At 33.5% G+C, this 17983-nt stretch overlaps 1 protein-coding gene and 2 long non-coding RNA genes across 5 annotated transcripts in view; 2 read left to right on the forward strand and 1 right to left on the reverse strand.

Moving 5' to 3' along the window:
• Positions 1-6399: 6399 nt before the first annotated feature.
• On the reverse strand, positions 6400-7667 carry LOC107398635 (uncharacterized). Its single transcript, XR_001575436.2, has 2 exons — positions 6870-7667; positions 6400-6803 (listed from the first exon to the last, which is right to left on the reverse strand). It is a non-coding gene; the product is annotated as an uncharacterized LOC107398635 (long non-coding RNA).
• Positions 7668-9010: 1343 nt separating this feature from the next.
• Positions 9011-17983, forward strand: part of MICAL-like — a 32449-nt gene continuing 23476 nt past the window's right edge. Inside the window, exon 1 of the mRNA XM_064355212.1 lies at positions 9011-9150. The gene's annotated coding sequence lies outside the window, so the exon portion shown is untranslated. The remainder of the gene's footprint in view (positions 9151-17983) is intronic.
• LOC135265396 (uncharacterized) lies at positions 15074-16645 on the forward strand. 3 transcript variants are annotated; one of them, XR_010333044.1, is made up of 4 exons: positions 15074-15144; positions 15200-15593; positions 15655-15961; positions 16008-16645. It is a non-coding gene; the product is annotated as an uncharacterized LOC135265396 (long non-coding RNA). The 3 variants fall into 3 exon arrangements; XR_010333045.1 differs by having other exon boundaries at positions 15080-15228; positions 15300-15593; XR_010333043.1 differs by having other exon boundaries at positions 15080-15593.

Consider the following 17983-nt stretch of genomic DNA (forward strand, 5'->3'; position numbering starts at 1 on the left):
TTAATTTTTTTAACTAGATCTGGTTATTTTGACTTTAATTTTTGACGAAGTTACTTCCTTAGAAATTTATGATGGTGAGATAGATCTACTTACAGGGACAAAAAATAAAACAAAATTGCTTTGGTCGACTAGTTTCGTTCAAATTCGAACATCATCAGGACTAAAATAAAACAGACAATTACAAAACAATAATTATTACATAATTACATTTAAGCAATTTTTGTAATTGTTTGTTCCATTGTAGTCCTGATGATGTTCGAATTGGAACGAAACTAGTCGACCAAAGCAATTTTGTTTTATTTCTTGTCCCTGTAACTAGATTCATCCCACCATCTTTGATTTTAATGACGCCTTAAGTTAAAAATTTCTATTTTTGAGTTATTGCAGAACCAATTATTTCTCGAAAAACGATTGACCTGAAGAAATATAAAACCCAAAATCCAAACTTTTTGATAGGTTTGAATTTTTTTATTTTTAGGTGATATTCATATCTTTGATTAACTGGTGCTTAAGTGTGTGTGTTTGCGGTGGAGATGGGTGGTGTAGCCTTAGATGGTAAGAATTTCAGTTAGTCCTGATTGGTATTCATTCGTCGGGCAATAGCGAATTTCGATTGCTTTAATAGCCCCTCCGCCGTTTGCATACATTTGGGCAATAAGCACGTAGATCCTAAATGACGTAATTTTAGCACAACAACTTCTAAAACATTTGAAATAATAGCCCGTAGGTATGTAAGTGCACCAGTCACAGTCATATAAACGTAAAGTATGCCCGCCTATAAATTGGGGTCGAAAAAGGCTGTTGGTGTTTGAGGTAGAATTCTAATGTGGCGAAAATCCTCGAAACATTTGATAGCGGCGTGTTCGTTTTTAATAGGTCATTTGAATACGAAATAAATTTGTGGGAAATCAGGCGATGTAATATTAAAGTAAGCATTAACATGAGATGAGTTTTGGGAAATGTGTCTCTTCGAGCGTTCTAACTAGTAGTAAAGGTGTCAAGATAGGTCCAATTTAGTGGGCAATTGGATCGGAGTAATGCGCCCTTTAAAGGATTGACCAAGTTGAAACGACTTTCACGACATTATCCTGGAAACGAGCGGACAGGCTGGCCATCACAACTTGTAACCAGATCCTGTCCAGAGTTTAGAGGAAACGATGGCCGGACCTCGATTACGCCCAGGCCAGCGGTTAATTAAGACCTCGACCAAATTCTTACTTCTTATTAAGACCAACTTCAACAAATTGGCTGACACTCAAAACATAATGCAACTTTTAGTTCACACGAACGAATTATTTGCACGAAAGATTTTAAGTTTTTTACATAAATTTATATAACTGCAAGATCTCACATTACATTTCAGTAATTAATTGGATGTTCAGGAATGCAGACACTTTTAATTTTGGTAGATTATTAATGAGTCGTCAAAATGCAAAACTCCCCACGCTGTCATACTTAGAATTAAAAAAGCTTTTTCAAATTTTATTGTTTTTTTTACAAAATTTATTCTTTAGTACAGAAAAACTATAGAAAAGTTTCAAGTTTAGCGCAAAACTCATTGTTCGATTTTACACTTCGGGTGCAAAACTAACTCTTTGTTTTAGGAACCAATTGAAACTTTAGAATAGCGTCATGTGATTAAATTTTCTTACAGTTATTTCTGAGCTGAAAATTAAAAAAAAATTTGTTTCAACATAATTATGCAACTTTAACCTGCATTTAATGATTTTTTGATTGTTTTAATTTATTCCGGTTTGCTTTAAGTAGATATTTAGATTATTACAATGATTTACATAAATCAGATGCAAAACTCACTCTTTTCATTTTGTAAAGCTAAATGTCTATTTTATTCGTACAGCTTATGACACGCAATTTTTAAACTAACAATAAAGTCACTTAAAGACAATCGTTCTTCAGATGTCATTACAACTTTTCAAAATAGCTTTTCGTAAATACTTCAAAACTATCTGATCGTCAAAGAGTGAGTTTTACATTTAGACGGCTCATTTATTGTCTAGGTTTCGCCACCTTTTTAGGACTTCTTCAAATTGTACCAATTCATGGATAATTGGTCTTTTTTTTCGAGCACGACGGAGTAACCGGAGTACTTAAAAAATCGCATGTGTTTTAAAAACCCTAATATTTGACTTTGGTTTTTGTTATTGAATGCTGCAGTTTGATCTTGTCTTGTAACCGTGTACCAAATTTTTTTGTGGATACAATTCCTGTGTTGCTTTTAAAGAAAGAGTTAGAATAAAAGTTCAACAAAATGTATTATTTTTTTTTGTGGCTTTAAGTCAATAAATATTTTGAAAAAGGACTATAGTTGGTCAATTTTTACTAATTAAAAAATTACAAAATATTCATTCTCTAAACATCAAATATCTCACTATTATTATTTTTTATGTTGTTGAAAAATTTTCAAAAATAGTATACTGTGGAGAAATCAGGTAATGAAAAGTATTAGGAGTGAAAAAATAAAATGTAAGAGGATTTCAGTTGTTACCTCTAGGTACTACAATGTTCACTTGATCCAGAAGATCAGAGCTGATAATATCACCACATAAAAGTTTTTGCAGAAAAATAATATATAGAATGATAGATTATTTACATCTAGACTTTGTTTCCGTGTTTGTTATATTTACAAAACAGTAATTTTTATTTTTTAACGTTTATATAGTATTTTGTATTTCTGACAATATTTTACAATATTATGTAGATTAAATATCACATACAGGGTGCTCAAAAACTGGCGCACCAACTCAGTGGTACGTTGTTGAGAAGCACGTGTAGATCACGGGAAAAATGTTAAAAGGATTCCTAAAGTCATATTTTAATAAATCTTGAGCTACAAACTTATTGTGTTAACTTCTTTAGTTATCATTATTTTTTTATATTTCTATGTTTCATACCAGGTAATCGTTCCGTAACAAAACGATGAATAATTATTTTTAAATTTACTATCAGATTTTAGCAGTTTTTCTAATTAAAAAAAATTAAAATTCATCCAAAAAATCACAATGTGTAGATGTGCCAACACTGGGAATTATTTCCTAGGAAACCGTTTCAAAAATAATTTATTTTTATTGTTGATCAAATTCTATTGTGATCATGACTGTTAGACAACGTTGCCACATATCATTTATCTAAAATTAGTTATTTATCAATAACTTTAATTCAAAGAATTTTTTTACTATTTTTACCTTTATATGTAACCAGTTCTCTACCATACACCAATGAGTTGGTGCGCCAGTTTTTGAGTACGCTGTATAATAAAGTAATGATAAAAAAGCAAAGTACAAAGAAGCAGGGTTCTATTAAAGTTTTGTCTATACTGCATTAGTTTTGGACATAACAAAAAATTATGATTTGTTTTTAAATTTTTTTGCCTCGTTTTGTATTAAATAATATTTTGCTGCCTAAATTTGAGAGTACAAAGTATACTGTCCTAAAAAATTTTTGTTAATTTTACCTCACTTACGAAAAAAAGACATACTTTGCACCTAATTTATCTCCTTTACACCTTTACCTCCTTTGCACCTTCAAATTAGGAAGAAGAGTAACAATGTTTTACTACTGTGACTTTTTTAAGTAAAAATCAATCAATTTGAGTAAAATGATTGTATTAAAAAAGAATTTACCAGGTAAGGTAATGAGCTGAAGTAATAAATCACTAATGTTTGCTTTGCCGGCGCATCCACCATTTTTACATTTTGCAATGGGATCGAATAACTGTCTTTATTTTAGGAATTTAATTTGGATAGAGCAAAAATCAAACAAGATATTAATTATTCAATAAAGTTAGGATAAAAAAACGCATGATTTTTGTGTTTTTGCGTCTTAGATTTCGCAAAGTTGTCCTGTGCGAAGGTCGCCTTTTTGCTATCCGGCGTCTTAATGGCTCATCTTGCAGGCACTTGGGGTCGTTTGAATAGATAATGTAAATATTTGTATCCTTTAGTGGGTAATCGAGTGTACAAGGGTAGTTTTTAGTGGAGCATTTGAGCACATCAATCGGCGTGTCGCAAGCCTGATATGCGAATATCTACTTTATGGGCCACCTGTTGATTGTTTCTAGCCCTTCCTCCCTCGCCGCAGGATTTAACCCCGCGCTTGACGAAAACCGCCGCGGAAAAACTTTTAACCGTGCCAGCGAAATTCATCCTTACCACCTGTTTTGCCGTTTAGCACACTATTATTTACCATAAAATTGTTCTCATACCTCGCGGAACGAACCACCGATAAATAACTGAAAATTTCCAACTTGTAATTCGCAGACTTTATGAAAGTCGTTACGGTAAAGAGCGGTCCAATTCCGTAGCAATAATATGAGCATAATTAGATCGGATTATTGTCAAGGGACGTGATAACTTGTGGTACCTGTAACTTTTAATGTTCTTATTTGCGCCGCCACATACATCATGATAAAGGCGTCCTATAATTAACGAAAGCCATTAAGAGACCAACTTTGCCGAGTTTGAAAAAACACCACGATTTGGAACGATGATCGACGAGGAGCCCTATTATAAATTGTTGAAGCAATTTCCGGAAAAAGCTTAGTAGGCGTAGTTGCGGGTGTCATAAATAGACGAGTATTTATAGGAATTAGAAGGGAGTTGGGTTTTATATGAGAAGACAAATATATTGTGATGAGGCCAATGCAAAAAAGGTTGTATTTCCCCGAAAAACAGCGACGCCAAACACTCCCTGTGGAAATATAAATGGGAGAGTGAAACAGATAACTCAGCGCTCTGAGTGAAGAATTGCACTTTTCTCGGTGATAAGAATTCAAGAGGTGCAAATAAATAATTGTTAAAAATTAGGGAAGAAATTATTGTGAATTTTCAGGCTTTAAACAAATATCTGGCGAGTCCATTACGCTGTGCTCTTAATTGCTGCAAGATAAGAAATGGCAGCTTCTCTAAAGTTGGAACTTAAAATAAAAAATGTGTTTTTGTTTAAGTCGGGAGTTTTTCGGGCGAAAGAGTTAAAGAAGAGCCTTCTTTATTCGTGTTTGAGGTAATGAAAGGAGTGAGAGGCTACCAATTAAAGCAGCTTATCTGCATAAAGCGTAGAAGTTGCAGATCGAGCACGAAAATAGTGCAATAAATACCGTTGCCTGACAGAGTCTCGGCACAAGTAGGCCATTCCTATGCACGAGAAGAGCCTTCCATCTGAGCACGCCAAGATCTGTCAGTCACAACGACCGGTATCCCTCCCTGGAGACGTTGTATAGATAGCAAGGACCTTCCATTGCGGAATATCACGGAGCTTTTCTTATCCGACGTGTTCAATAATACACTTCACAATGAATGTTCTTGCTGTTATTGGACAAGTTTCACAATTTTCTCTCGTACAATTTTGGGGACAACGATGTAAATTATTAAAACTGTCCTTAGTACCTGCCCTTATCGTATTTTGCACAAAATTGCTATTAATAAAACGGAAAGGTTACAGTCACCCTGATTTGCTTTATGAAAGAAATATTAAATAGATGAATATAAAAATAACGTAACAAAAAAATTAACTACACATAATAAAAATTGCATAAATGAACAAAGTAAAAAACTACAATTTGTTTCTAAATCAGTAATTTTTTGAAGTTCTATCAATTTTGATTTAGTTTTTTATTTTAATCAAGCGTAGTATCAAATGATAAAGTGTAAATCGTATTTTAGTTGCATTTAAAAGCAAATCAAAAATACACTACACTCACGGTACCCACATCTTATGTAAAAGGACCCATCAAGGATATATCAGGAAACAAAAAAAATAAAAAAAAATAGAGACAGATCAAATTTTATTATTGATAGTACACTTTTTGACGTGAATGATATTTCAACAAAAATTCAGCAGTTTTAGTTTTTTTTTTTGAGGTCTCGATTATATCTTACGCCAAGCAAGTTCTAGCACAAGTTATTCTAAAAAAGCAAGAATAGGTCGAAACTACACATCGCAAAACCATAAAAAATTCTAGGGTATTAATTTTTTAAAGTAGATTTTATCGAAATGTTAGCGTTAAAGTACGAGTATGTAATCAATTTATCTAGTACATAATTATTGAAAAAAGTTGCAGTTTCTTTATTATGAACAGTCGGGTTTTAGAAAAAACTAGTGTATTCAGCTCGCACTTAATGGCTATTAAGACATTCGTGTATTTATAAATTCTTGAGATACAGATACAGTCTATTAAAATATACTTTTAATAGGCTCGGTCAAACTAAAGCTTCCGTACAGAATTTCTTGTATATGACTCAAAAATATGTATATGCACTCTTTTTTCAGAGATTTGGGATGAAACGGAATTTATATCAGCAATGCAGTATAATATGTGCATTCAAGTACAATCGTGTTTTCTACAGAAAAGTAGGTATTAAAAAATGAAAAAAATTATCACTATTTAGATTCACAATACTTTATTTAAAAAACTCTGAACTTCAGTACCACGTGACTGACAAAATTTATCCTCTTGAAGGCTGCTATGACTTTAATTTAATTTAAATTAATTTTTCGCAACCTTGTAAAGAATAAATTTTTCCAATCATATGATATTGCCAGGCTCTCAGTTTCTTGACGTAGAGTTCTTAAGTAGGTAGGTATAGTCCCTCCATCACTAGAATGAAATTTTTAAATATGAAAATATTGTTTGCGAAAGTAATAGAAAGACAGTGTGTTTTCGCGCAGTATTACATCACTGTTAAGCCCACAATTTCCTCCAACACTGAAAAGGCAAAAATTTAATTTTCCTATGCCTTTTATTTTTGATGAACATTCAGACCAATCTATATTTCGTTTCTAACAATCTAAAAAAATAATATTACAGATAAATATGTAGATATGAAATTGGATATCAGATGGGTAATACTTACTAACGACTTTTTATCTATATATTTTTTTATCGAGGTATAAACGAAACACATAAATAGGGTTATGTAATTACGTCCATCTTGATTTTTCAGTTTTCTTTCACAGCTATTGGACAATTGATGCATAACTAAAAGAAAAACTACCAAAGATGTAATCAGAAGTTCTTAAAAGTATTTTGCTGAAAAAAAACACTGAAACTGATAATCAATATACAAAGGACCTTGGTTTGGGATTGTATAATGCATTTGTCGTCCTCTAGATGTCACGCAAAATGCCACCATGAAATAAATATATGAAAACATATCAAAAATCTATGGATTTGTTTAACTAAGGTTTGTCAAAATTTAGTTTTTTTATTACAAAAAGTAAGGATTTGTCAGTGTCAATTCATCGGTATGTCTTTATCTTTTAAATTCTGAGAAGTGAGAATTCTATGTTACCTACAGTGACGATTAAAATCTTTGCTTACAAAAACTACGCTTTTATCTTCCTCAACTAGATGACGCTTTAAAAGAAAGCTGTACAAGATCTATAAAACCTCTCAAAAGTATTCTTTTGCTGTTTATAATAATACAGCAACAAGATTTGGATTATTTTATTAAAATAATCGTTAAGTAGATAAAACTGACATAATAATTTTAAGTGGCGACTTTTCTGACAATAAAAAGCCAATTAAGAGCAATACTGGTATTCTTACCAGCACAACCTTTTTTCATTTAAGTCGTTAGTCAAATTTATAATACTCTGATAATACTATTTAAAAAAATCAATATTGAGAAGACCTTGGTTGATTTTTTACAGGTCTGCAGCTGTACAAGAGTGTACGCTCACGAGAAATACCTAGCAATCGCCAACTTAATCACGGGACCTAATGTAATTCCCTGTTACTGCAAACAAAAATAAGGCGATTTGAAATTATTTCCCAACAATTTATAAAAAATTATAATTTTTTCTATTGCCTTTGCTAATTCAAAATATAAACTAGTTAATTTAAATCATTTTTTAGAAAAAAAACTGCACACCAAAAAAAATCCAACGGTTGGCGGTGCTGGGAGAATTCTCGCAGAAGTACATTCTTTCGCATCTACAATCTCGCTTGTGCACTTGACCCGAAAACTGTCAGTTGTAACTCAAAAATTTCGGTTTATAAAATACAGTTTTTTGTAATTTAAACGCAATGCAAGATGATGATTATCTAGAAAAATTGCAACATATTAAGAAGCAGTTTTTATGTAACGTTCCTGTAAAAGAAATCAACTTATCGGTAAGTGTTTAAAACCTAACCTACAAGAAGGAAGTCTGTAAAATACGTATTTTAGTTCCTTGATAAATTAGATATAAACTCTCAAGAACAAGTAATTGAAAACACGATACGGCTGGATCAGATTTTAAAGTATCCAATCAATTTAGAGTACCAAAAGGCTTTTTTAAAGCATTTATTGCAATACTTCGAGAGACAGGGTTCTGTAATCCACGATACGCTTTACGAAGAGTACGGTCGATTGGTGGCGCTTCCGTGCTCGAACATTTATTTTAAACACTACGCTACTGAAAGTGAAAAAAAAGACATCATTTTGAAAGAAAATGCTAATTTAATATCTGACGGAACAACAGGATTAAGAACTTGGCAGGTACTTCATTAGTATTAAACTTGTTGTATCAAAACACCAAGAAATTTTCCAGGCATCACTAGCTTTATCTGAATGGATCATTTCTAATTCTTCCTATTTTGACTCAAAAGTGGTGTTGGAATTAGGCTCAGGGGTCGGTCTTACAGGACTTACTCTATCAACACACACCAAGGCTAAGACTGTTTATTTAACAGATTGCCACAGCTCTGTTTTAACCACTTTATGTGATAACGTTATTTTAAACAGCGGTCATGTGTACAAAAACTATAATTTGGGCGAACAGTGCTTGCTTGAGGACTGTATAAATAATTGTTTAGTGCGTGTTTTTAATCTACCTTGGGAGGACATTTGTGAGGATCTGTGCCAAAGTTTAGGACGCATTGACATCGTGATTGCAGCTGATGTAGTTTATGATAGCAGTATTTTCGAACCTTTAGTAAATGCTGTGGACTATTTGTTTAAATATTGTGGTGCAAGTGAATTTATTTTGTCCTGTACGGAGCGAAATCCTGATACACTGACTGATTTTCTGTTACTACTTGGAAAGAATTATAGAATTGTTGACGTCGAAGTTCCCACACAGAGGCACTTCTTATGGCCAAGTATTCCTCCTGTTAAAATTTTCAACGCAAGACTTACATCTACCTAAGAGGTAAGCATTTTTTTACTTAAAAAACGACGCAGCGACAATTTTTTTCTCTCATTTTTGTAACTGAGCATAAATTATTTAAAAACGCACGTGCAAAACTATTAAAGCTAATTTAGTCATAAATACAAAAACTCGCGCACCAACTCGGTGGTACAATGAGCAGTGTGTGAAACCAAAGTAGAATTTTTTTACATCTTTAGTTTTCATTATTTTTGATGTTTTTTTACTATTTTTACCTTTCTCTTACATTTCTCCTACCACATACCATTAAATTGGTGTGCCGGTTTTTGAGCACTCTGTATGTATACAAGGTATACAACTATTTTTCTAGTTTTCGAACGTTTTATTACATTTTTAAACAATTACCTGAAAGAATTAATTCAGCGAAATTTCGTTAAAAATAATTAGAAATATCACAAAAAATACGGAAATATCTGTAGTTTTTAGGCATTTAAGAATTTTTTTTAGCTTAAAACTTTTTTTTTGAAAATGTTGCTCAACCAAACTGAAAAATGACTTACTATAGTACCGTAAATGACATTGTTTTGCCATTTTAGCAAATTTACATAAAAAATGTCAAAAATAAGTCGATAATGTAAAAATTATGTGAAAAATTATGTTTTTCTTGAGTAATTTAAACTTAAGACGCAATTATTTCGCTAAATTTCGTCAAAAATAATCCAAAAAATTACCAAAATCAAGTGCTGAAGAGTTAATAGAATAGATATTTTTTGGAAAATTTTGGTAAGAAATGATTAAATTGAGCTGAAAATAATATTGTTTTAATGTTTACGGCGTTTTAGCATACGAATGCAAGCAATACTTATTTAATCAAGTCATTTAATGAAGTCACTAAATCGAAAATCCCGTGTTCTTTTTTAATCAAACACGCAATTATTTCGTAAAATTTCAATCAATAACACCCCGAAAAATTGATGAATTCTGTTGAAGGTGGTTATTTATTTAATTATTATTTTGTTTTATTATTCTCTTATAGAACTTATAGAAGGTGAATTTTAGGTTGCGATAAAATTGTTAATATCAAATGATATCTCGATTCAAATAAATAAAATGTCACACAAATTAATCGGAAGTTAGAAATTTTTTTGGCAGTAAGCATAATTATTAAATATTTCAAAAATATAACAGAAATCTTCTGATTCATTGTTTCTTGTCTTATTAAACAACTCAACTCTAGTTGACTGGTTGAAGCTAATTAAATCGTGTCTATTTAAAGTTTAGTTAAGGCCTCTTCTTAAAAATAATTCTATCATATTATTTTTTATTTTTATATATTTTTTCTTAGCTTTAGCACTACACTGTGCAAAGACTGTTTCGTATTATGACGCAAAATTTTTTATGTTTAGTAGTTTGGATGTGAGTTGAATTTTTATTCAAACTTTATTGTCTTTCCGCGGAACTAAGCCAACAAATTTGGTTGCCGTATTACCGCAAGGAAGTCGGCTAAATTACGTCCCCATTTAAGACTCATTAAAGGTTTTAGATCAGGTAGCTGTACATAATTTAACCTACATACGCATATATTTGGAGTTTATATTCTTACTTTTTATTTCTGATAGATAAGATAATCTTTGAAATAGCAAGTTTTTTCGATTTTTTGTATCACATTCCATTCTTTTGCAGCTAACGCGAGGCAAGTGTGCATTTAGCATTTGAGTGGCTATTAATTTAAAATAAGAAGTGTGTCTTGTCCTTTATGCACGACTTACATTACTTGCATGTATGCATCAGATGGAAGCATTAACTGGTCACAAAAACATTTCTCCTAACATTTACAGCGCAATTAACCTTTGTGCTTGGAAAAATCGCCGATATTCCGGTTTAATTAAGGCCGGAAGTAATTTGGAGCCGCATTAAAGGATGTTGCAAAATTTACGAAAGCGGGTTCAAAAAATTCAAAATGCGTCACATTTCCGTTAACAGTGTTTTATTATTATAAAATGCGCTCACAGTTAACTACAAATAAAATGAACCATGCGTATCGCACCTACATAATGCCTGTCCCAGTGCTCTACTTTGATTTGTATTTTGGAAACGTTTTATCAAATTGGGGAAAGCTTAGAAAACCACTGTCATATTCAAATCATGTGGCCTTCATTTTCAAGATGAAAAAAGGGCTCAACATGAAGCTAGTTCATGATGCGGAAAATTTACGCGTTACGGTTTACAAGCCAGACAGTGCCATTCCTATATCCGGTCCGGAAGGAAACTTGTAATTTTTTTCAAATTTCCCGATTAGTTGTGACACACAAGGCGATCGAAAGTCAAGTGTCGATTTTGAGATGAAGTGAATAAACCACTTTCGAGGACATTCCTTCTTCCTTTTGAGATGAAGCGATAAAATTGCAAAATTCTAGACCTGGAAAAGTTGTAGTTGCTTTATGGTAATAAATTCGTCATACGATCGCTATCTGGAAAAATTTTGCCGCTCTATAAACCATACGATAATCATACGAAATGTGGCATTATATTGTTGAGTCGGTGATACTTTTCGCATTATCTACTGTGTGTTTGATCCCTCGTTCAATGTGTAATTTGTAAAAATGCACCTTGAGGCTGCGGTCTCTGTTAATTAAACACGAGATAAACAGAACATGCACGATGAAAAGATCTCGTAAAGCATGATGTGGTCATGGTGCATTCAACTCGCATAATGAACTTCATACATGATGTAAACAACGAGATTTAGTCTTCCCAACAGTTGCGCAAATGTAACTGTTAATTGTTGGACAATGACCAAGATCGGGATGGTTTAATTGTCGCGAAAATTATCAATGACACCGCTTTTTACTTATTCGTGAGAATTTAGGGCAATATCCAAATTTTGTACGATTCAGGTCTGGCAGACGTGGTGGTAAAGCATTGCAATTTTTATTTTTTCTCGCTGAATCTGGCCATCACCTGCTGTTCGTATGATAATCAGTGGTAATTCACTTCTTGACAGATTTCCATTAAACTGAAATTTATGATGTAGAAATTTACTTACCTAACTATTCTCTTAATGATGCTGAAAGATTTTTACGTATACCGGCATTTTCTTTGTTTTGGCGCATTTTTGTAAATTCCTGGCTCATTAGCCTAATTAGCAATCCAATCGCACTGGTAGCCACTCGGTCATGATTATAGGAATTGAAATTTGAAATGGTTGTTGCATCTCTTAATGTTGCTTTCGACATAGGCGGAAGTCATGCAAAGTCCATAAGAAAAAAATGCCCGTAATTATTTAATTATTCCGTGTCTCTGACCAGTAGTTGCACTGAAGGATCATAGCTCCATGTAAAGCACTATTTAAATATTCTAGGCGTTCTAACAACCGTTAACATCCACATGCTGAACTTAGTAATTTCTTCAGGACATGATCGTTAAAATTGACACTTCCCGATGCAAAATAAGACGTCACAGATCACTGTACATAACGTATGAAATTGCAACACCGTTTCAAACTTCTCCTGGTAGTCGATTTGTTTATAGAGACCATTAATAGCAGACTCGTGCTGGGTTTAGTGGCGATTATGCAAAAAGGTACAGAAACATCAGCATTTGATTTAATCGGAGGTGTGAATTCGCCCAATACCTCAACTGGAACTAATGCCGATTTTTTATCAGAAGCGCTAGTCCGTTTATCTATCTTTGTTGTTAAAAGCTGTACCAATTTCATATTTTTTGCATTTGGCTTCTACAGTTATGTTTCAAGAAATTTAATAAACGTTGAATACATTTTTAACGTTTCTTTTATGCAATGTCGTAAATCTCCCATTACTCAAGCAAATATTTTCAAAAATATCGTCACCTTTAACCGGACATTTATGCAAGTGGTTTTTTATTTGTGAAACGGCGCTAAATCAGTCAATGCCAAATTCACGTCGCCTGTTATTGGTGAATTATGAGAGGTGTTATTAGCTTTATTTAGTGTCTCAAGGAGGAAAAATATTTATCTCCTGCGGAAGTACAGCCTGAAAAGGAGAAATACATTATTCATAATTCTGTGCAAGGGAAAACGCGTCCCGTGTTTTTCCTTCTCCTGCAGAAGACCGGAATAAAAATTTTTGCTCGTGAATTAAAACATTCGGCGAGTGTCTTACGTAATTTCTTAATTTATTCAATTTGGCATTTTTCATTCGCACGTTCAACTTTTCGTTTCACTTTCGCTTATGGCTTTTAACGGCGCGAGTAACAAGTGTTACCGCATCTTCCGATTGGAGGAAAGAATCCGATTTTGTTGGTTTTTTCTCTAATTGGCAGTACCTCTAGCTTTGGCCCACTGACCCAGTCACTGCCGGAGAAAAAAGTAGTGTGTTGTGTGTACACAATGGCTTTTTCGTGTTTAGTTTCTTTTTGTTAATTAAATCTCTTGCAATTAATATGTTAGATCCGAGCGTAGCCGGTCATGCAATTGCCTTTTTTTGGGGAAAGATTGGCGCTGGGCCAGTTCTGGGGCAATTTAACCGCGGCTTTTTCTCCTTGTAATCAGCTGCATATGCCAAAGCACCATACAGCCGATTACCGTTATAGGTTTTTTTAATGCAATGCGCTAAATCGATCAAGCATGTTCAAAATCATGATCAACTGGTTTAAGAGTGTTACTTGTGGTAAGTCATTTAATTAGAGGCCGATTTAAGGTTTAATTAAAGCTAATGCGCTGTCGCATGACTGCGAATATTTTCGTTTGGAAAAGTTAATTAAGGAAAGAAATAAGGATATGATGTTTTATAGATGCGGTTGTTAAGTAGCGTCGTAAAATCTTATTCTTCCGCGAGAAGGTACGTAATATTCACGCACGGACGAGTGGCAGAGCAAACCTCTGACCTCTCCTATAATGCAGGCGAAATTTTAAAACTTGTCAGACACGCAATAGTTTCAGCCCTTTGCCGGAACGCGCAACTACACTATTTTCCACTCAAATCACGTTGGAATACTTAATTTGTAACTGTGAAGGCTGTAGAGTATGTTTAGTTCTTCATGTGAAGCTTTAAACACCGACTTACCTCAGCAGAATGGTTTCCGTTAGGTCAATGGATCTGCGAGTTTAATACCATATTTTGTAAATATAATACAGTGGTTAAAACATTTTTTTAATTCGAGTATGGCTTCATAAGTGTGGGAAGGAATTTCCTGTGGGACCGACCGCTGACTCCACATCTGCGATGAAGATTAACTTGATACTTTATTTTACGAGGAGGAAGAAGCACCTGTATATCAGTTTTTATCCCAATTTTACAACTGTACCTCAAAACACAAACAAGAAAATAAAACCGTGCTGTACTATCTTCACAATAGTGACAAGAAACTAGGACAAAAACGTACTTAAACCGGTGTAGAATACAAACAGTGTCATAAGCCGAAGAAATTTAAATGCTTTAGAAAACAAGGGGCTTGGATGTTTGAACTGGAACAACCAAAATTCTAATGTCTAATTGAAAACAGTTTGAATGGAAAATAAAAGAGAGTGGTACATCGGTAGTGTTTAGAAAGGCTGATATCGCGTAAAGATATCTTGAGACTTCTGAGGGTACCGGCATAAAGCTTTTACAGATAGACAGGTATTGTCCTGCCATCAGGAAAACAACGCTAATTGCCATCACTGATAAAGTGAAAAGGGATTTGTTCAGGGTCACGCAAAAACATTTACGGGCTAATATTTCAAATCACAATTGCTTTGGGTGTGACCAAACAAAATTCGCAAAGAAATCTGTACGAGAAAATAACGCAATAAATAAATCTGACAGATATTGAAGTTTTAACATTTATTGGCAATAACTCCGCCGTTACTCATTCGCCCTATCAAAGAACTAGAATATTAAATTTTTATTGTTCTCTGAATGCAGTTTTGGGACTGTGGAGAGATTGTGAAATTTAGGATCTGTTTGTTCGTTGACAATACGTATGTCAATTATTTCTGCAATGGTGAAAATATTTGACACACATGATTGGACGTTAAGTGTTACGTTTATTCTGAAAATTAGCGCCTTTTGTAACGTAGTTAATTAATTATCATATGCAAACAAAGGTACTGACGTGACAATGCCCACAGAATGATGATTTGGGCCGATTTCCCTACAAGTATGCATAAGAAAATTTCAGCTGAGTTGAAATTCTAAATTTTTGCATTTATGTTATGGTTTTTTTCGAAGAATTACTGCAACATTAATTAACCACCGACATCTGCTCGAAACGAAAAACAAACACGGTGCGTAAGAAACTGCGGATGTTGGACAGTTATGAAGTAATGAAGTTGGCAACTTTTATTCTGTCTATATCACTCGAGAGTTGACTCTTTTCGCTCTTTAAACCCTCGGACCATGTCAACAATGCAACATTGTCAACCAGCCGATGCGAGTTTTAAAACAGTTGCCTGCGTGTAACAATGGGAAACAATAGGCCACAAATTATTTCAAGCCGGCCACAAATATTTTATAATGCATTCAGTGAGTCGGAATCTGTAATTATGTGACATGAGTGGTTAACAAATATGATTTTTCGAAGCAGGAAATTGACGCAACCGATGCGTTTTTGATTCAGAAGTAATTTGTTTGGAAACAAAACGTGCGGAAATACCGAAATAATTAAGTTATTAACGAGATGAAGATAAATGAAGGTGCTAACCTGTGGGTATAACCTTTGGAAAAAATCTCGCTTGCTCAATGCTTGATATGTTTTTCTGTATCGTTGGAGGACAATCGCAATTTGCACCTTGACCTCGTTCCTGAGGTCCATAAACGAAAATCGTTCCTTCGTGTATGGCTCGTAAACGAAAAGATACTTCGTGTTAAGTTCCCATCAACGGTGTAATAAGGTAAACATAAACCTTCCACTTTTGAATAAGGAATGAGAACCTTCAGCTTAGAAATTAAAAGTCCAGAACCGGTTGGGACTAACAGCGTCCACAACCCTTGAAAATAATTCTCATGATGAACAATAATACAGTCGGGGTCGACTGCCATGTTGAATTTATTAGAATCGTGGGTTCCAAACTTGATGGACTCTCCGAGGGGTTCGAGCTGGAGAGGCTATTCCTCTGACAGAAAGGCGCCGCCGATTCGGACCATCATCCAACAAGATATATCAACTTTTTGTTCACTTTCTGACAGCGTCCGCCCTGTGTTTATGTTAAGTTCAACAGATAACACCCAGGAACATATTAAATGTGAGATAATTTCGTGTCGGCGGATTTGTTTGAATATGCCTCGTAACGAACGAATGGAGATAACTCGACGACAATAAAATCGTTGCTTCATTCCGACAGAAAGCAATTCAATTGTTAGGCTGCAAATAGTTTTATTACTTTTTCTTAAATTTGATACGAGAAAGCACGTGAAAGTCTTTTTATGATCATTGGAGCTTATTTAATTCATTAATGAGAAATCTATTGTTAATCTTGATATACGCTCAATCGACTTTGCTTTGTACTTTCTGATCCGGATCGTTTCTATTCTCTGCGATCACATCTCAGTAGTGAACAGATAACACAACAAATAAATACAAGCAAATACTTTCAGGCATTGAATTAAAAGAATAATTGCGTTCAAATACGTGTTAGTTGCTTAACTACTTTTTTATTATGCAGAAAGCTTCAACGAATCTGTTTTAAAACTGAGGCTCTGGGGCACTCTTCTTTTAAATGAACATGAACATTTTTTCAACCAAAAAACGCGATTGTTTAGTGAAATTTCGTCAAAAGTAAATCGAAAAGTTTTTTTCGATTATCGAGCATGTTTTTGAGATAAAAACATTATCTTCACCAAAGCTTTGTTACACCAAGCTTAAAGCTCACAAATGGAAATTTATATTCCCACTTTTACGTGTTATTGACACATTTTCCTTGTAAAAGAGCAATTATTTTGCCGAAAATAAAGAGACAAATCGCCCAATACAATCGGAAACAGTGTTTTTTTTGCGTTTACGGACGTTTTTGATATAAAAATTCAAGTATTTACGACACAATTTGCCAAAAAAATCGGCGTTACATTTTGACCAGTAAAAAATTATTGGAGATTCAGGAATTTTCCGACGTTTCGTCTCATCAACCTTAGTTTCTTTCTTGTAGCCTGATGAGGATTTGAGAAAAAATCGAAACGTCGCAAAAAATATAAATTTTAATTACTCCCTGCTCTAAAAATTTAATTTTTTGTCCGATTTTCTTAAACTGATGGAACTGAGTGAAGTCACTGAATAATGTAATCTTTAATATAACCACAATTATTTCGAGGAATTTCGTCAAAAATAAGTTACATTGAAAATGTCTTTTTTGACAGTGAAAAATCGCCAAATTACATGCAAATAGTTTTGTCTTTTGGAGTTGTTTTACCTCGCTCTCACGCCAAAAACGCAATTATTTCGAAAAATATTGTCAAAAATGCCTCGTAAAATAACCAAATTAGGACAACTTAAGTAATCAGCTAAAAGCTCGTTGGACTTCCGAGTTTTTATGGAAGTTTTTCGACCAGAAAAACAATGATTTCATGGAATTTCTTCGAAAATGAGCTAAAAAATTGCCAAATTGAGTCGAATTTAATTTTTCAAGGGCATAAATGTCATCTCAAAAGTTATGTTTTTGTTCTTGTAGAAAGCCTTTTGAACTAAAAATTTAATTTTTTTGTCCGATTTTCTTAAACTGATGAAACGTGAAGTCATTGAATAATATAATCTTTAATATAACTACAATTATTTCGAGGAATTTCGTCAAAAATAAGTTATATTGAAAATGTTTTTTTTGACAGTGAAAAATCGCCAAATTACATGCAAATAGTTTTGTCTTTTGGAGTTGTTTTACCTCGCTCTCACGCCAAAAACGCAATTATTTCGAAAAATATTGTCA

This window comes from Tribolium castaneum, chromosome 2 (assembly GCF_031307605.1).
Source record: "Tribolium castaneum strain GA2 chromosome 2, icTriCast1.1, whole genome shotgun sequence".
Taxonomy (NCBI): Eukaryota; Metazoa; Arthropoda; class Insecta; order Coleoptera; family Tenebrionidae; genus Tribolium; species Tribolium castaneum.